Here is a 20,852-nt window from a genome sequence, read left to right on the forward strand (position 1 = left end):
TAAGGATCTGATTCCAAGTATTTTTTACCTTGGACAAAGGGCAAGAGTCTCACCTGCCGTTTGGGTTTGGTCCTGTCCACTGCTGGGGTGCAGACCCTCAAATGGCTCCGGCTGAGATAGCACAGACCTTGATAAGAGAAATAGCACCTCTTCAGTCTGCCCTGGAAGGGCCCTTCTTGCATCCTCCTGCGGTTGGCCTTCAGGGGCAGATTGAAAAACGTCGCATCATTCTCTGCTGAGGCCTCTGCTTTGGCAACAGCCTGCTTCTGGCGGGGAAAGCAAGCTGGAAGCCTGATGGGCTGCATTTGTCAAATCTCTATTACATTATATCCTCTGAAGGTCCCTGGGTCCTTTCCGGAAAAGCTGCTTGGCTTATCTCGCTTTGCTGCGTGTGCGCCTTTCATTGCTCACTGGCATGGAGCGTCTCCTGGCTTCACTCCTCAGCAGCCCTAGAACTCAGGTGGTTGACCTTGATAAAATCTTAGCTCAGATCCTGGAGAGGGACGAGCAGGTAATACTTGGCTGGATCAACTAAGAGGAGGATGTGACATAAGAGAAGGTAGGGATGGGATTACTTTTACTCAAGTTGTTGGGTGTCGGCAGTTTGTTCCATCCAGTTTCCACAGCAGCTTGGGAACTTGGGAACCTTCGATTTTAAAAGACTGCATGAAAATAGAAGCAGTTTTTTCCTGTGCATTTCTCCTACCATATGCATTTTTTGCATATTTTTTCAAATGTTTGCATTCCCTCCATAGTTTATAGCACCCATTTCCCTGCAGCAGGTGTGTTTCATGCATATTTTTTCCTAATATGCACATTTTTAAATAGGTGAACTTTCTCAGTGTTTGGGAAAGTGCTGATTTCAGGGTTCAGCTGCATTTGGATTCTTCAGGGAGTGTAAATTAGGTAAGTTTGCATCAAAACATGAACTGAACAAAACTGTCACCCTTTCCTAGTAGGAGGTGTAATTTCCCGCTGTGGAATGCTCTTCTACTCAAGGAAAGTGGATTGCTAACAATGCAATAAGTCATCTTACTTTTTGGTATCTAACTTAATGGTAGGGACATCTTTTGGTGCCTGCAGTTTTAGTCTCACTTTAGGTCAACTTTCCCCGACTTGGTGGCTTTCGGAGGCATTTGGAATGCAATACGCAGAATTCCCATCCAGCAGGGCCATTGACTGGGAATTCTGGGTGTTGCAGTACAAATGTGTCTGGAAGACACAAGCTTGGGGAAAGCTGGTTTAGGTGGCAGACCTCTTCTGTTTGCATAAGTGACCTTGTTACTTCGGCTCCTTCTGGGGGATTCAGGTCTTCAGACAAAGAACTTAAAAGCAGAGCTGGAATGGAATGGAATGGGAGTAAAACTCTTGTTCTCAAACTCCTGTTCCTGGCAGCAGAAATGTTTTGCTGCCTGGAGTGAGAGATGCCGACAGTTATGCTGACTGAGCTGTGGTCAAGCTGTGGAACAGTGGAGCCATATGGGGAAAGGTTGCAATGCTTCATACTCGCTGCAGGAGCAGCTCCCATCAAGGCACAGCGTCACTGCAGCAGCCCAACCCCAATCCAGAAGCAGACTGGTGCATCCGCTCTGCAGTCCAGAAGCAGGCAGAAACGTTTAAGGGGATAACTGGGTGGAGCAGGGGTTGCACCTTGGGAGAGGGACTTGGCTTCATATTTTCTTCTGTTTTCCCACTTTTTTACTTTTTCGTAGCTAAGAGGTGCTGAGTTGTTTTGGAATCTTTTAAGCCAGAGTTTATATGGTGGTCTTGTTTGTGAGAGAAGACGGGAACGCTTCCCCTGGTCATTTCCTGCCTTAGCTTTGAGGCTGCTGCCGGCCCTCTTTTCAAGCAAAGGTAAACACGTGGTCGTGACCGTCACCCGTGAATGGAAGGTTAAGCATTTCCTGGGGCCTGAAGGCCAGTGGGCTTCCAATCTTCCTTTCTGCAGAGCATCTCCTGAAGGCTTGTAGCCGCATTCTCTGTATGCCCCTTTTGTTCAGGCTCCCTCAGTCCTGGAGCTGGTGGCACACACAGCTCGCTTCTGCCGTGCCCCCATGGGAGGAATCCTCCTTAGAAGAGGAGTTGCAGCTCGCGGGAACAAGCCGTCCCCAGATCAGCCAGGGCCGGAGGCCAGGAGTCCTGCACCCTTCGGGCATGGGATTCTGGTCCCCAAGAGCACTGTCATTTGTCATCCCAAGAGGTCCCTTGGGAAGACATGCGCAATCCAGAGGAGGATCCCTCAAGAGGAACTGACTCCTCCAGAGCAGGAGGAGCCCTGATGAGCTCCGGGGAGACATCAGCCTTCAGTGCAGCCTGGCCACTGCTGGAGACAATGGCTTTCTTTCAGCTCTGGCGCCTTGTATGTCGCTTGCTAGACGTGGCCTTGTGATCGACCGGCTCTTGGGTTCCACCTTGATTCTGCGCCTGGGCCGTGCAATGTGTCCGAGTGCTTAAGTGTGCTTTGACCTTTCTCATCCATTTCTGATGCAATGGTCAGAAACCTTTTGTGGCCCAGCTTTGCCTGACCCCTTCGCTTGCTCTCCTGCTGCAGCCGATGGCTTCGGGGCTGGCTTGATGAGGCGGGAAGCAGTATCCCATGAGGCTGGAACGCCCATTCCAGCCACCAAGGACAATGCACTGAACAATGTCATGTGTGAACTCGGCAGTGCAAGCTGCAGCGACAGCAGTTCTGCTGCATGCTCTGCTGGCTTCGAAGAAGTCAAGCCATCTTTGAACGGCTGAGCGCCTAAGGAAGGCATCCCGAAACTGTATGCCGTGGCTAATTAAAGGATGCTGTGAGCTCAAAGGCCCATCCGTGGAGAAGGCCTCCTTCTGCCCTTGCTGTCAGCCTCTGTTGGAGGGGAGCCGTGCTTCTGGTTAACCCTGGCAGCAGGTGGGTAATTTGCTGCAGGGAGAAAACACACAAGGCTAGTCTCCCTCTTGGTAACTTTATTTATTCATTGTATTTATATCCAGCCATTTTTCCTTTCAAGGAACTCAAGGTGGCTTTCATAACCTTCCTCCTCCTCTCAAGCTTATCTTCACAGCAACCCTGTGAGGTAGATTGGGGTGAGACTCTGTGCCTGGCCCAAATACCCTGGGGATAGAATCCAGTCCTTCAGGGCTTGCCTGTTAGCCACTCCCCTTCCCTTAGTTTCCCTTTTGCAGTTTCTCCATTCTGGGAGGCTGGAGTGCCTCTCCTTGGGCTTAGATACTGGCAGTAAGAGCATTAAGCTAAAATAGGCTGGCATTTTTGTACCAACCTTTGGCTCCAAACCCCATTGGCAGGCAGCTCCCGAGAGCTTCCCCAAAATGCAGTTCAGCCGCTGGGCTAAAGGAGGGTTGGTGCCTCTGCCGGCAGCTGTGCCTCCACCTGCGCTCCACCTGTGCACCACCTGCAAATGAACACTCGCATCGCAGAATTGCCACTCAGCCTCCAGTGACCTTCCAGTGGAAATGAAGGCTGGGCAGGCTTTGCCCCCTGCCGTCTCCCACTGCTTGGAGAAGTTGGGTAAACATGAAACTATTTTCTAGCGCTCAGACTGATGAGCAACGCACAGCGCAATCGTCATCTGAAGCACGGGGCTGTAAATGACAAAGTGACTGATGGACCCCGCACAAAGTTTAACGAAAAAGAGGAGATTTTTCATGCTGTCATTATGCAAGCAGATGCTGGAAGGATTTATTTTGGCTCTAAAAGAAGGCAAAGGTGATCCATTATCCCCCCCTTTTTTTTTGCATGTTAAAATATAGGAAAAATGGAATCCAACTGAATTAGGTTGGCCTCTTTTATCTTCGTCATGATAGCAGCTACTGCAGTAAAGTGCTGAGTGGGGATGTAATTTTGCTAAATGGTACCTTATAATTATGTGAGAAGTAGGAAATATCTTACTGTATTTCTGGGACTGTGCTGTTATATCTACATTCAGCATATGGTATGGCTTTAAAAATGTGTATCAGTAAATTCCTTGATGAAGCTTCTGTAATTCAAGCATTGCTAGACAAAGGCATTTTTAGTTGAATTAAGATTATAAATATGCATCAAGACAAAAGTAGACGGAGTTTTGCTGTGAAAGACAGAAAGAAGAGACAAAGGACAGAGAAATATTCCTGAAGTATTTGCGCATGTTTTTACACAGATCTTTAAAAGTTTAGGTGAATCTCGTGTGGCGCAATTGGCACATGGCTGGTGCATGATTCAGGTGTTACCATGTGGAAACCTTAAAATGTAAACTAGATTGACTCCATCCTGACAAGTGGCCATTTTGGTTTCCAGGTTATTTAAGGACTTTTAGGTTAATTCAAAACTCTTAGACCTGGCCTGGTGGCAACTTGGCTCTCAGTGCACGGCATTCTGCAGTGGCTCAGACACCACAGAATAGGCGCATCTCTGAATTCTGCCGCATCCAGTGCCGCATCCAGACCCCGGGTAAAAGCAGCCCCATATGCAGGGCATGCAGCGGTCAAGAAGGGGGAGAGCTACCCAGTTGCACTGAAGGCCAGAGCTGGTCAAAGGCACATGAGCCACACGGGCCTCCGCTGATGGTGATGCTTCTGTGAGTGCTCCCAGACTGTGTGCTTCTTGCTTGAAAGAGAACGATCCTGCCCAGAGTGGCCCAATTCCTGGTCCTGGGAACTGCCAACCCAAATGGCCTGGCATTCGACCTCGCCTGATCCTTCACTGCAACCAGGTGCAGGTCTAAAATTGCAGATGCTCCCCTGATCCAGGTGCTGCAGGGAAACAGAGCTACCCCAGTCTCCTCTTGGCTTTGTGTGTCTGTTGAACAGCACTGGGGACAAGATGGTACTCTATGGCCAGTGCTAGCCCTTCACTAGGGCAGCTCCCTCAGGGATTCCGCCTTCTCACTGCCACGGTCCCCAGCGGCTGCTGCACCTCACCTTTTCCTTCTGATCACTGTCTCTGCTTGCTTGCAACGAACAAGTGGGCTGCAGCATCCCTGCCTCCCTTCTCATCACGACCATGGTCTGGACCAGAGCAGGAGGGCTCTAGTCAGTCGGCCCCTGCGCTGGGTGGGGGCTTGGCTTGGCCATGCCGGTGGCCAGCAGTTGTGTACAGTCCTTGTGAAGTACCACCGATCCATAAAGTAGTTCCCACAGCCTTGCCTTAGCTTTGACTTTTTTAAAATACAAAGATGTGTCTTGATTAAAGTTCCATTCCTTTTACCTCTGTGCATCTCTGTACAGATGCTGTGCCAAGAACAGGTGAGCGTCAAGCAATGTTTATTCTTTGCCAGAGGGCAGTCGCAAGCTGAATGGTCATGGCAAAGAGCTCTCTTCCATGGCACTGCTCCCACTGAAACATGCACAAACTGTACTTTTGACCTGCTGCTGTTGCGCAGGAAGGACAAGGAAGGCGAATAAATTTAACAGGCCCCAGGTGACATTACAGAATCGTATTCCAGTCGTGTCCCGTCCCTGGGATGCCTCACTCTGTGGCACTTCGTGTTCTTCAATGAAGATATTTATCCTCTCTCTCTCTCTGTAAAAGTCCCTTTTAATTCTTTGCTTCCTGTGATTGTCTGGTTAAAGCTGAGAGTTTGGCAGCTGCTCTGTTTAAAATGTGGGTCTCCTTTTGGGTTGGGGGCCATTTCAGTGGCCCAACTTCCCACTTGCCCGAAAGCCAGAAGGATAAAAGAACATCACTCTAAAGAAAAGAGGAGGTGAAAAAGGGATTTCCTGGTCATGCTAGAATTAGGATTTTCAGAACATCCTTAATTGCCATAGGTGTCTCCAGGGTAGAGGTATGAAGAAAGTCAGTTGGGACCTCCGAGTGATTTGTAATAATCTGCAAATGTTTTTGACTCCTAGTTGTTTAACAGGCATAACAATAAAGTTTAAAATGAACCTGGCTTGTTTGAGATAGGAGTGATGCATGAGCCCCAAAGAGAAATTAAATTTCATTATCAACCCCTTTCTTGAGAATGCTGGCAATGGCTGACTCCTATTAACAGCTTTTCTTGGTTCACCATTATTGACTTGCATCCAAGACGCTTGGATGGTGGCCACAGAAATTAGAGCTTAAGGGTGCCGTGCGCCAATGTTAAGGCACAGTTTTCATGGATGGAAAGATGGAAAAGACAACAGGAATCCTGCCTGTTTAATGGAATTTCATAGGTGCAGGATGCATTTGTCCTAAGTGGCACATGACTACATAAAATAGGCAGAAACTGTCTGTGTGTGTGGCTGTGGGTGACGGATAATCTAAATGCAGAACTACACCTAGTTAGTGGAGTGGTTTGCTGAATTTCCCCCTTGAGGCATGAGAAGGCAACAAGCAGAGTTTTTCGGGCAGTTTGCTTTCCATTTGTTTAGAATTTATTGTCCTGTTGTATTTTATGCATCTTTCTTGGTTGATTGTTAACCATCCAACCTTGTTCCTCTATTTCAAGATAGACGGTGATTTATAGTGGTAAGGGTTTCCACTCATTTTTTAGCAGTGGTGTTGGTCAGCCAGAACTGGAGAATTTTAAGATACTAAAGCCAGCCCTGTATATCACGGGAGAAATTGCTTCTGTTCAGAGAGCAGGAATCTTTTCTACACACGCTAGTTTATATTGAATTTTTAAAGTTTAAGGCAACTTCGAGGCAAGTTGAGACAGAGAAAAAAGGCCTATAGTCTCAGCTGTGTTGACCGTGGTATTTTGGGAGCTGAGGACTGTTTTTTCTAAGTTTTCATAGGATTGCACCTTCGCTTGCGTCGGCACACTTTCAATTTGTGTTCGTTTACGGTATGTTTTCGAAGTACAGACTTGTCTTAGAGCAAAATTGTTGCTACCTACACAACTCCTTAGGACAGGTACAAACAGGCTTGTTTATTATGACATTTTCTTGCAATCTGCTTAGAGAGTCCTTTGAACTAATTTACATGCAATAGAAGTTAAATAAATAAATGAACAAATAAAACCTTGGATGGGACGCAACACTTCTGCTAGGTCAGAATCAAGAGAGGAGCATAAAAACACTGTAGCACGCTTGGATTAGGCCTGGTAATTCGTGGGGGGGGGATTTAAATTTCCCCTCTTATTTTCATCCTGAAATTTCACCCCTGGGTACCTGGTGTACTGGTAAAGAACACAAACAAGGACACATTCCCGTTGGGATCAGTGCAGTTGGATTCTTCCTTTTAACACCCCCTCTCCAACCACAGGGTTGGGTGGGATTGCAGATTAAAAAGGGAGGGGGAAGCAGAAATCTCCCCTCCTGAGCTGAATTGGGTCCATATATGCTTGCGTTCGGGACTTAAGCCGACCACTTGCTGCTGCTGCTTTGTGAGGGATTTGAAGGACATGTGGTTTGACCCTAAGAAGGGACCTGCGGGGTCAGACCGATGGTCTGTTTAGCCCAACATCCAGTTTTCACAGTGGCCGATCAGATACTTAAGGGAAGCCCACAAGCAGGACAGGAGTGTATCCCACCATCCTGTTCATGTTCCTCACAACCTTGTGTGAGCAATTCACTGCCAATTTGGATCCCAGTCCATTGATCAAGTTGTGACATAAACGCTTATTAAATTGCATCACCTTACACGTAGCTTTGAGACTTCTCTGCTATTTTATTGTCTATCCATGCAGTTTGGAGAGAGCTTATTTTTTTGAGTCCTTTGCCTGTGTTGTTGGTTATCAGCCTCCTGGATAATTGGATGTCTCCTGGAAATCTGCCCACTTCACAGCTCACCTTTTCTCACAGGTTATGTATGAATGTGGTACAAGCCCCAGTAGCGATCCTTGCATAATCCCACGTCTTACTTCCCTCCAGTGAGCAAAATAAGCAGAAGATAACAATGATGGTTCCAAAATCCGTATTATGATAATTTGGTCAAGTCAGAGGTCATTGAAAAATGTACAGAACTTCGATATCCCTAAATTGCTTTCTCAGGCAGGATGTTTCAAAACACAGGGGACAGGGAGGAAGAAAAAGAAAAGGCGGACATGATTTTGAAGTCATGAAGTCTTTATGACCAGAAGAAGAGCTCTAGAAGGAAGTCACAGGTGTTCAGGTGAGACTCTATCAGGTAATGTTGCACCTTGTTAGGACAGTCTGTAGGAATGCTGGCATGAAGCAACAATACGTATTTTTTAAAAGATAAAATTTATCTGTTACTAGTAGCTGGCTCCATCCTTAGAGGACTCACAGATATTCCTAAGAATGCCAGAGAAATCTGCAATAGATTCAGGTGAATTTAGATTTCCAGGCATCCGACCTGCAGACCACCTTTCCCATAGAAAAAACTGGATTCCATCAATGAATGGATGAGCTGGCAAAAGGTGCCCTTTGATCTGCAAAACATAGAAATAATGGATTTAATAAAATCCACTCATGTCTAGTAGAATGAAAAAGATTTTTTAAAAAACCCAGCAGTTTTTATAGTAACAAAGATGGTGTTATTTTTGTTAACATGAGTGCTTTCTATAAGTTCCATTTTTGTTCTAGCCATGCACGTTTCTCTATGTTTTCCTGTGGCATTGGTGATTTTCTGCACTGCTTTGGTTCTCAAATAGACTTTTGCTGCATTTATAGATACTGGATTGCCATCCCATCCCCTGCACAGTAGCAGAGACTTCAGTTTTAAAATGGAAAGCTTTATACAGAAATGAAGCCCACTTTCCCTTGCTGGACTCATCATATAAGCTCTCTTACGCTTGGTTAAGGGTTCTTAAATAATCAGTCTTAATCCTGGCAATTGAATCTTTTTGCCTTTCTGTAGCTACAGTGCATTTTTTTTTTTAAATTCTGGCTTGAGTATTAGATAGAATCAGAGTTGCTATGGCATTGTTGCCCAGGCACTGCTCCTCCAGTGAAAGCAACATAACTTAGCTATGACAGTTGTAAAAACAGAATTGCATTTCCAATTATGCTTAGAGCCTTCTGCGTTGCCTTCTAGCAAGGCTGACAATTTCTCCTGGGAAAATGGTATGCCAGGTTGTAGCTGGTTTAAATCAAGATCATCCTGGGGTGAAAAATAAAGAGCAAAGAGCTTTTAGAATTTAGGGGCTGGGTGTGCCTTGAATGGGGAGACATTCCACAAATGCCCGATGTGCTGAAGACACTTTCTTTTTTGGATTTCTGCCATATCCTAGTTCACAGGCATGCTCAGAGAAAGGACGAATCAACCCTTTGTCACTAGCCTGGGGTTTGATGGGGGTATAAAAAGCCATATGTTTTTAGAGCCAGAATTCAGCCTTGAAGCATGAAGAATTGCAAGGTGTCCCTGAATGCTTAAAGGCAGACTTTCCCTTCCGCTGTAAGAACAATTAGCCTTCTAGATACATCATTAAAAGAAATCATTTCCAGGGAAGGACAGTATGCATTCCAGGCTTAACGGAAGCTCCATCACCTTCGATTGTTGGAATGAAACTCTGCTTAGGTTCTCTGGCTGGATTCGCACAACCCCTTTGGATGCTGGTTTTTCAGTCTGGCCAGATGTGCTTGAGGATTACAGTTTCTACACTGTCTGCCCTCAGCCAGTAGCTGCAGAGTTTGTGCAATCACTCATTAATTGCTAGAGCACACTTTGACCACTGTGTAACTTGGGGAGGCAAACGGCAGGTACCCAAAGAAGACAGCATCCCTTGGAGCAGATTCTCAACAGATGTGGATGCCCCCAAGCAACAAATGGGAAGTTTGCGTTAAGTAATAGCCAGCAAGGTCCCTTAGTTACACAACTTAGCCTCTTGGCTTTCTTGAAGTTTCTGAATGGGCCACATACTACCTTTCCAGCTATGCCAAGAGATGGGATATACGAAGCAGTTTTTCTTATTCAGGTTAAAGCTGATGCTCCTGTCTTTGCAGCCAGACGTGGGAGGCAATGCATTGTGTGGATTCTGCTAATGAAAGAGTAACTGCTCAGGGTTTCTGGAAGCCTCTGATTTCTGGGGTGGGTGGGTTTTACGCCACGTTCCCCCAAGCACAGTCTTTTCCTTTGGCGTTTTCTCTGCTGTGTCCTCCCTTACACCTTCACCTCCTTTCCCACCCTGTTCTTTGATGATGTGTTTTCTCCTTGCTCAGCAGGACACCCCTTTCCTTCAGATGAAACGAGGTAATAGCAAGGACCACCCCAAGACATAAGGAAGTTTTGTTTGTGTATCAACTCGCTTGCTAGGAGAGAATTTCTTTGTGTCTTCTTTATGCAGTGCCCTTCACACGTTATACTTTACACCAGGTGTCCTCAAGAAGGTTTGGAGTACAGCCTTCATGATTCTTGATCATTGGCCTGCTGTCCAATTGGAGTTGTAGTCCAAAATATCTGGAGGGTACCAGGTAGCCTATCACTGTTTAACAGAATGAGATTTGGGGAAAAATACGCAGGCAAGTGCACAGAGGACCTTATAACCTAAATCAGAGGTGCGGAACCTTCTGTCCATGGACCAAATTCGGCCCACAGAAGCTGCGTGTTGGGCTTGGAGAAGCAACACTGGCTGAACATTGTGTTAATGTTTGAAGCAGAGGAATATCTCACACGTGCGGAGGCGCTGCCTGTTCTATTGCTTGGTGACCTTGTGAAAATTTGCAAGAAAATGAAAGCAGTAGCACTGAAAGGAAGATGTGGAACTGAAAGAACTCCCTTCTTGCAACGCAAGCTGCCGCGTTTATTGAAACAGCTCTGTTGGGTAGCTTGCCTTCCAAAGTCACCTTGCGTGCAGCGCTTTCCCTAAACCAGCAATTGACACACAGGGAGGCCAGAATCTCATAAGAAAAGCCTCTGGAAGTCCATGGCGTGGTGATCATCAGAGGAGGGGAAAGGAGCAAGAACTGCGGGAGGGGCAGGGGGGAAAGGAGAGGAAAGGAGCCGTTCTTTTCTGCTGCAAGCATTTTGCTTGCTCGGCTTTCGGGACACTGGGCTTGTGGCTGAACCAGTCGGTGGTGTAGAGAGAACAGACTTGAGCTGACTCATTCCAATTCCTTTCTTCAATTCTAGCAACCACTGGGCTTAAAGGCCAGAACAGAAGCGTGCAGGAAATCCGACTGGGAAATCTTCGCATTGCTTTGTCAGTAATGGACTTTACATTATAGTTGTGGTAACATTGCAGATTGGTGTGAAGAGAAGGAATTCTCAGCCTCCTGGTGTATGGCAGAGGTGCAGAGAAGGTGTATCTGTGCTTGCTGGCAGGTCTGTGCATGAAGTATGTTGGCAAAGGTTAAGCATCACCCCCCTGGATTTGGTTGTTGAAAAGAAAAAATTGGGGGAAAACAGGACTGTATTTTTTTGGTGACTGGACATCTGGCAAACCACATTCCTTTATTCCAGGGGTGCTGAAGTGCTTTCACCCCATGTGCTGAACGCCGGACTCTCTGGAGCTGCATTCCATGGGTGGGTGGGCCAAAGGCCAAAGGAGTGGTGCCCTCAGCACCAACATAATTTAGTTTGAATCTCTTGCAACTAGTAATGAACCCTTAGGCGAGGTATTTCGACCCTTTAGAAGTGCGTTTGCGGGGCCAGGAAACTGCCAGATGGCAGCAGGAAAGGGTGAGGACGTGGGAGATGGTGTGGCTAGCTAGGGAAACCCGATGGCCCGATAGGAGCCCCAGGCTGAAGTTCTGCACCCGTGTTTTATCTTTGGAAGTCGTAGCCTGCTGCGGGTTGTGAAATTTGGAGTGAAAAAACAAAATAAATCCTACGAACCTGAAGACTGCCTACCCCTGGTACACAGAACCTATGTGTGACACTGAAATGAGAGCAGCTTTGACGTCCAAAGCTGTTACCCACCCAGATCAGATGTTCGGTTGTGGGTTTACAAGGCGGTTTGTTCATCACCCCAGCCAGCCACCCTCACTGGGTTCAGATGCCACAACAACCCATGCCTGGTAATTAGGGAAGAGAGCTGGCTTGCCACCAGCATGCAAAAGCCCACACGTTGCACAACCACGGCTGCAGTGTATTTGTGAGTCAGCAATGCACAAAGCAATGCACAACAACAGTTTACATAATAAGGTGCACTTCAAAATGATCAGCTTGCAGAGATGAGGCAACAAAATGGAAATAATCACACATTTTCTAAGAAAGATGCAATAACAAGAAAAAGATCCCATAAATGTTGTCATTGTGATGTGCTACCGAGTCATCCCTGACATAAGGTAGCTCTCTGAATGATCACCCTTCCAAATGTCCTGTTCTTGGCAACCTTGCTCACCTCTTTTAGACTCAGGGCTAAGGTTGTGTGAGGAAACTGTTTTGGGAGTGGGCATGTGTTGGATTTCCTGGACTTGGCTCCCTGGACTTCGAGTCTGCTTTCGAAGGTATCTCGCTGATACCAGAGTGTAGGACGTGGAATAATCAAGTCAAGTTGGGACAACCCAAGTTCAGGTTAGATATCAGGAAAAGTGTCCCCACTGTCAGAGCAACACAACAGTGGAACCAGCTGCCTGGAGAGGTGGGGGGCCCTCCCACACTAGAGGCATTCAAAGAGAAACTGGACAGCCTTCTGAGTGGGACGGTGCAAACTGGTGTCCTGCACCAGCAGGGGGTGGACCGGATGGCCTTCACGGCCCTTTCCAACTCTTCTCTTCTAGGGTTCCTGCAGCTGTGAGTCCGGCTCCCTGGTTAGTATACCCAGGGCACTCACCAGGAATGGGGCCCTGCGCCAGTCCTCCCAGTAGCATCCCTCTTCCTTGCCTCGGGCAGCGGTCTTTTGCTTTGCGCTACCGCACATGGTACGGAAGGAGGTTGCTGGCTGCGCAGCCCTCATTTGGTGAACGTCCATGGACTTCGGCTCTGCTCGGCTCGTTTTCTGAGTGAAGGCCGGACGTGAGAGGAAGTCTGTGAATGCTAGAGGGGCAGATTCCTCGGTGCAGCCCTGCCCCGTGCTGTGGCGTCTGTTCTGGACTCAACCCATCTCCTCTTTGCCTGGCGTGATGGTCTTCTTCAGTGAGTCTTACTTTCTTGTGATGTGCGTGAGTTTGACAGGCTCATTTGCAACATTTCTGCTTCTGCGGAAAGCTCTCGCTTTGATCTAGGGCCTGCTTGCTCATCCAGTCCTGGGTACTTGCAAAGCTTTCCTCAAGCTCCGTGTTTCAAACGCGGCTCTTCTTGTCCTGCCTGCGTTTTTCACTGTTCAGCTTTGACACTGGTCCATAGCGATCAGGAATAAAATGGCCTGGAGGATCTTGGCCTTGATCTCCAGTGAGATACCCTTTCACCAATGATTCATATTCGGAGCTAATGATAGAAATACAGAATGTAATCCCAATAATAGCCAAACTGATACATATCACTCAAGACCAGATGCTGCACCTGTCCGCAATGATGCTCTCCAAGCACCTTTTCTAGCAGCAGGAAGAGCAGCCGAGGGTGTGATACATTACTTCTTTTTTTGGCAGTGTTATTATTTCTCCCGAGCACGCAAATGTTCAGAGACAGTGTCTCTAATCGTGGAGACTCCGTTTTGGTCCAGTCCTGGCTCATCTCACTAGTCCCCCCCGGGTGCAGATTATAGTATTTTGTCATCCCCTAAAGGGTTGCAGGAAGTTGGCTTGCCCATTACTTGTTCTATCTTTCACGAATCTATCTAGCTCTTTAAATTTTCATCCTTTCTTTTGCTCCTCATATCCAGGCCATTATTTGAGTTTGCTCTTTTTCTCCCATTAGCAAAATTGGCTGAAATTCTCCCTTTGTTGATTATCTCCAGAGTTCTCTGCATTGGCTGCTAGTTAAAAATTAAAATCCTGCAACCAGGGAATTCTGCAGATTTCTCAGTGAGCAGAATAAATCAGGCAGCTTTCATTAGTTCAGTGCCCTTTGCACATTTTGCCTGATTTATTAGACTCAAACTCTATCTGGCATTAGCTGTAAGTGGGTACGGCCTTGTCAACAAAGGCTGTTAGTGTTTTTTGGTGCTCTGAGCTGACTGCAGAAATAGAGTTGTGGGAGAGGAAGCAGGAATGTAAGGCAGAGTTGGTATATTTGTACCAGCTTTTTTCCCACTGATTACTGCTCCACTGACCAGTTTCTTGATGCGTTTTTAGTGATGCCTGAATGGACATTGTAGGAGCATCTGGTTTGTTCTTGAGGTAAGGCTTCCTGCAAGTCTGCTTGGAAGCAAGCACTTCAGTTTACATCATCTATTGCGCAGAATCCGTGGGTCCCTACATGCAACAGGCAAACTATGTTTTCATTGTGCTTAAGTGCTTTTCTTTTCCATTGAAAACCCCACAGCTAGCCAGTTTATTTATTTATTTATTTAAAACATTTCTATGCCGCCCCCATCAAAACAAAGCCTCAGGGCGGCTCACAAAGGATACATAAATACATAAATAATAACAATATACCAATTAAAAAAGTTGTTTAAAAACCCCCGGTGCATTCTCGGCTAAAAATTTAAAATCCTATTAATTCAAATAATTGAACAATTAAAATAAGTTTTAAATAAAAAGGTCTTAGCCTGGTGCCGAAAAACAAATAACGACGGCGCCAGGCAGACCTCTCTGGGGAGCACATTCCATAGATGGGGCGCCACCGCAGAGAAAGCCCTCCTCCGGGTACTCACCCTCCTAATATCATTCACAGAGGGTTCCTGGAGAAGGGCATCTGTTGCTGATCTCAAGGGGCGGGAGGGCATATATGGGCGCAAGCGTTCCTTTAGATATCCAGGTCCCAAGCCGTTCAGGGCTTTATAGGTCATAACCAACACCTTGAATTGGGCCTGGACTTCAATCGGGAGCCAGTGGAGCTGATGGAGAACTGGGGTTATATGAGAACAACTCCCAGTCCCCGTCAGCAGCCTGGCAGCTCTATTCTGCACCAATTGAAGTATCCGGACCGTCTTCAAGGGTAGCCCCACGCAGAACGCGTTACAGAAATCTAATCGGGAAGTTACCAGCGCGTGTGTCACTGTCGCCAGGCAGTCGTTCTCCAGGAAGGGATGCAGCTGATGTATCAGCCGAAGCTGAAGGAAGACACTCCTCGCCACCGCCATCACCTGAGCTTTTAGAGACAGCTCAGGGTCGAGGAGCACTCCTAAGCTGCGAACCCTGTCCCTCAGAGGGAGTGCATGGCTTTTTACTTTTTACTTCCACCCCAAAACGTAATTAAGATTCCTTAATGATAGTTTGATATTGGCTGAGGTAGGACAACCTCATAATGAGCCACAATTAAACCAGCAAGTCTCTAACTAACCATAATTACCCAGGAAACTATAATTAATTACGAGCTTCAAAACCAGCCTGTTTTTGAACAGTTGATTGAATATTCTGGCTTGCCCTGAAATTGGTAACTAAAGGGCAGAATTTGAAACTATGGTCACTTCATGTTCAGTAGTTGAGACCTGTTGAATAATTGGTTTCTTTTGCCATTTTTTAAAATCACCACAAATGATTCTGCTTTTGATGTAATCCTTGATTTTCCATCTTTTTGGAGAGCTGCCTTTGCATGCAGCTTAATTTTAACAATTCCTTATGGTCTCCATATTAGTTTGGCTTGCTTTTTCAACAGCTTGAGCCCATTATAAATCAATTCCAAGATGCCCTAAGATGGTGGGCAAGTCTTATCTATGGCTTTTTTGCTTTGTAGTTACGAGACTTTGTTCACATTTGTCCCAAAGCCAAAGAAGGCTAAAATAACGCTTGCAATTAACCTCTGCACCATCCATTTTGTCATATTTCAAAGGGTGAGATTGCTTTAAGCGCCTGGTGTTGGACCCCTGCCCTCCACCCCGCAACAAATACCACATGTAGGGCAGCTAATTACTTGGCAGAACATTAAATCATCATCTGTCAGACTGGTTAGAAATGTCAAAGGTGGTTTGAATGCAAGGAGAGGGGTTGAAAGGTGATTGTTAAGTCTGTCTTCTCAAGATGCTTGTTCTTCTTAAACCAGCATTCGAAAACGTTGCAATGACTGGACCTCCATAACTGTTTTCCTAAAAGTTCACTGAATGAGTTAATACATGCTAGGGTGGCTATCTAGAAGCAGTTTGCCACAGCTAAGCTCAAGGGAAATTGGGGCATGCCATTAGACGAGGGGTGGAGAAGCCCTTTTCATCCTGAGGGCCAAATTCTACGTGGGAGAAAAACTTGGGGACCACACTTCTCTGACATGCAGAGCCACAGGTCATTTAAAGTTACTTTTGCTTTGAAAGAACAGTAGAGATGAAGGCAGAATCGGATATGAAAGTCAAAGTAGGGTTTTTGCCAAAAGTAGTTGCACTGAGCTGTATCCATCTGTCCTTCTCTCTTCGCGTGCATTCAGGTAGACTCACCTGTGTCTTTTACGCTTGCCGTGAGCGTCAGTCAGTGTTGTGGAGCGAAAGTGAGGGGCAGGTGTCCTGCAAGTAGGAGGGCAGGTCATGGAGCTTTCATTTGCGGTGGCTACTTTAGGTTAAGCACCATCTGTAGTTTTTATGGAACTTTTTAAGTTGTGAACATGCAGGCAGAGGTAGGCAGGGCTGCCTCCAAGAGCTTCCCTTTGGAAGACTCCCAGACACCTGGAACAGCCTCTTCTAAAGCAACCTTCGCACACCTGATGCTCCCCAGATATGTTGGACTACATCTTCCATCAAGCTGGCAGTTGGAGTTGTAGCACAACATTTGCAGGGTGCCAGATAGGTTTAAATGACCTGGACCACAACAATGGGTTTGTAGGTTTTTTTGTGGAAAAACCTGTTGGTGGGGCCAGCAAACCCTTTGCTTACTATCTTTCCTCAGTGACTAGAAAGTGATTGCATCTTTTTTCCAGTCTTGGATGTTGGGAGTTTATTTCAATCGAATCCAGCTCCCCTCAGTGAAGGAAAAAAAAGCATTTGTTTGTTGTGACACCTGCATTCCAGTTTTTAATCACACTTCCCTTAAAATGCCAACCTGCTTATTAATTTTGGCGTTTGTGTTCTCTGATTAAAGACAGAAGGAATATCCATGCCCGATCTCTGTCATTAACAGTGTCCCTTTGGAGGAAGTGGCATTTCTGGCAGGATTCGCCCCGTCTGGTATATGTTGCTGTTCTTTAGCTAGGAGAGATCTTGGAGGCAGCAGGTGGGCCTTTTGAAGTGGTGCAGCAAGAGAAGGTTTGCATCTGTGTTTCAGAAATGCCAGTTCTGCAGGGATTTGGTCTGAGCCTGGAGCCTAAATGCTTTTAAGGCATTACGGAACATTTATATAAGGCTGAAATGGGCCCTGTGCGTAGATTCAAGAAAGGATTGTCTTGCGAAGGCCTAGGCCAGCCCTCTCTAGCTGGTACCTTCCAGAGGTTTGGGACATCAAATCCCAGCCATCCCAGCCAGCTGGTACCTTCCAGAGGTTTGGGACATCAAATCCCAGCCATCCCAGCCAGCATGGACCATGGTAAGGGGTGTTGGGTGCAGACGTCCAAAACTATACTAGGTTGGGGAGGTCTAGCTTAGCCCATTCATTCCATTAACACACACGTATATATGACAGGTGTATGTACAGGAAAGGGAATTTATTCTATTTAAGGGAGGGAGAACGATCAATGAACCCTTCATTTTTGGAGAGACATAAGAGAAGAATTGTGCCTTGCTGGAAGGAGCTTACAAAAGCCTACATTTGCTAGTGGGAAGAGCCACTGGGAAGTCAAGATGGATCATGGGCAGGAGGGGCCACATTCTGCTTCTGCAGTTGCATGGACTCAGGCGGTTTCCACTGGGAAAAGGGGCATGGAGGTTAAGCCAAGAGCTTCACGCAAAATGAGCACTGAGCATGGATTTGCAGAAATAGGATGGTGGGATCCTGTAAGGATTCTGACTTACGGGATGACAAAGGCAAACATCGGCCGTCTAAGAGGGCAGACACTTTCGGTGTGGCTGAGCCCCAGAGATGGATAAGCAGAAGTGGGAGGCAGGTGAGGGGCCAAAAAAAGGGTGGAGAAAGGAGGGCAGGGCAAGGCCACGGGGAGCTTTAAAGGGAGGGTGACTTGACAGCGTGGAAGGAAATGGGATTGCATGGTCCCAACCAGGGGAAGAAAGGGTGACTTTCTGGGCAGAGTCGGCATAAAAGGGAGAAGACTGAAATGTGTCCACCGAAGTCTAGAGATGTGATTCTTAGTGGAGCCAAGGTGGGAGGAGATGGTTTGTTGTCTGCTAATTTTTGCTCAGTAAGGAACAATAGATGGCAAAAGAAGAAGGGGACAGCAGAGGATGAGGTGGCTGGATGGAGTCACTGAAGCAGTTGCCGTGAGCTTGAGTGGACTCCGGGGGATGGTGGAGGACAGGAAGGCCTGGAGGAATGTTGTCCATGGGGTCGCCATGGGTCAGGCACGACTTTGCCACTAACAACAACAAGGAACCAGGCTTATCAGGGCCAGCATCAAGATTAGGCATGGTTGGCTGCTTAGGAGTAGGGACTCACTGGTAAGAGTCCCCTGGACTTGCCGTTCCTCCTCCTCATTGCAACCTGCTTGTTCACCTGCCCTGGCAATGAAAGGCTTGGGAGGGAGGCTTGGGGATGTCCCAGCCTTCCTGCTCCCCAGCTTTCTGCCTGCCAAGCAGGCAAGTGGTCGCATGGATGAGGAAGTCAAGGAGCAAGAGCAGCGGGGGACCTTGGAGGTGAGAAGGTGTGTGTGGAGGGTGGGGATCCATGGTGAGTGCCTGGCCCAAGGTGCCAAAACCTGTGGACAGCTGAGATGCGAATAACGAAAGAGTTGCATAAAAATTATTCCTCCTGGGAGTGATATTTTATGTGGAAAAATAGAAATCTGAGTGAAGAAAAATTCCAGATGCCAAGAAGGCCACTGTGCTTTTAAGTAACAGTCGGATAGGCAGAAGAACAAGTTGGTGACAGTTCTTGTTTCCTCTTTGTAGTGCTGATGGGAGCAGAAGCTTTCATGGGCCTTCTGCTGCTCTAAAGGCACGGCAGTATCCTTCAAGAACACGCTTTGGTGTGCACAACTCCAGGAAGAAAAATGTAAATTTCAGCTTGGTGAGGAGCCTGTGTTCTCTGCTTGGCAAACTGATCTATTTTCTTCTCTAGCAAGTTATGTTAGGAAGGGAAACTGACCTGTGGAGCTGGGCCAACACTGTGATGCAAGATAAGAGGAAATGAATGCACTGGATTGGAGGTTTCCCAAGATAAACGGTATTAATTCTGCTCCGAGAAGAAATCAGATAGTAATGTTGACTGCACACCAGTAAATCATTTGTCAATACAAATAGAATACTGAATCTTGCTTCAAAATGCCAACGGAAACAAACTGAGTGTGCCTATTTTTATTCTAATACAAAGAAGTCTGCTTTGCAATTCATTCATTCTCCTACAAATGTATTTCCTGTTAGTTTAATGCGAAGGCATTTCTGTTACTGTTGGGAGAAATACTTCGGAAACACTTAGATTGCGTGGATGACCAGGCCTGGGGAAATGCTAATGGATTCCTTGGGATCTTCCCCTAACTTATAAAAACATTGCAAAGCATGTACTGAAGGCACAGTGTACAGTAAGAGGTGAACAGCCGGTGCGCCACTTGCTACAGGCTATCTTGAGTGTTTATTCATTTATGATCTGTGTATTTAATGCTTTGCTGCCCCCTTTGAGCTCGTAGGTTTCCCAAGGTAGCTTGCAGAGTGAGATGTACAATTCTAGATCAATACCAATTCATAACATCCTGGATTGATTTTAAAACCAATTCAAAAATGAACCAGTAAGAAAAGACCAAAAATGTACTTACAAGGCAAAGCAAGCCAATAGGTCTTTAAAATCTGCATCAAACCAACAACAGATGGCGCTCGCTCTCTTGATCTCAGGTGGCAGGTCCACGGGGCAGGGGCTACGACTGAGGAGGCCCCGTCTAATGCTTGTCAACCTTACAGATCATAACGGTGGGCCAGCAAGTGGGGCCTTCAGAATGATTTTATAGCAATAATGTCAACACAGCCCCCTTTCCAATGGTAAGCCGTACCCAGCAGATGTGGACACAGCATCCGGCACTCTTTAAAGCAGGCCGCACTAGTCTGAAAGTATTTATTTATTTGGAATTCTTGTATGCCGCCCCTTTCGCATAAGCCTCGGGGCGGCTTCCAACATATAAATAAATAACTATACAAATACATATAAAAACTGGAAACTTCCTGGTATAATAATTAAAACCAATAAATAAAATTAGCAATTATTAAACTATCATTTAAATAAAAAGGTCTTGGCCTGGTGCCCAAAACAAATAACGACAGTGCCAGGTGGCCCTCTCTGGGGAGCGCATTCCATAGATGGGGCGCCACCTCAGAGAAGGCCCTCCTCTGGGTACTCACCCTCCTAATGTCTTTCACAGAGGGCTCCCGGAGGAGGGCCTCTGCCGCCGATCTCAAGGGGCGGGAGGGCAAATATGGACGCAGGCGCTCCTTTAGATAACCAGGTCCCAAGCTGTTAAGGGCTTTATAGGTAATAACCAGCACCTTGAATTGGGCCTGGACTTTGATGGGCAGCCAGTGAAGCTGACAGAGGACTGGGGTTATATGAGAACAACGCCCAGTCCCCGTCAGCAACCTGGCAGCTCTATTTTGCACCATCTGAAGTATCCGGACCGTCTTCAAGGGCAGCCCCACGTAGAGCGCGTTGCAGAAGTCTAATCGGGAAGTAACCAATGCGTGTGTCACTGTCGCCAGACACAGCATAAGTCCAAAGGGGAGTGCAAAGGAGTGAAAATCTTGCACACTTGCACTGCTTCACTAGTTCTAAAAGCTGCGGAGGTGCAGATAGGAATGCCCAAGAAATTCCTCTCAGTTGGTTTTTGATCAGGATTTACCCAGCTCATACTTTCCAGACCCAGCAGGGACTTGGATATCGTCTAGAGTTGAAGTTCTTGCTTCTTTGAGTTTGCACTACGATTTGCAAGCCAAAAAAAGCATCCATGAATGCACACACAAATAGGTACATTAAAAATATGTACTGTTGAAAAAAAT

This window comes from Varanus komodoensis, unplaced genomic scaffold (genome assembly GCF_004798865.1).
Source record: "Varanus komodoensis strain SLA01 unplaced genomic scaffold, ASM479886v1 scaffold2, whole genome shotgun sequence".
NCBI lineage: Eukaryota > Metazoa > Chordata > Lepidosauria > Squamata > Varanidae > Varanus > Varanus komodoensis.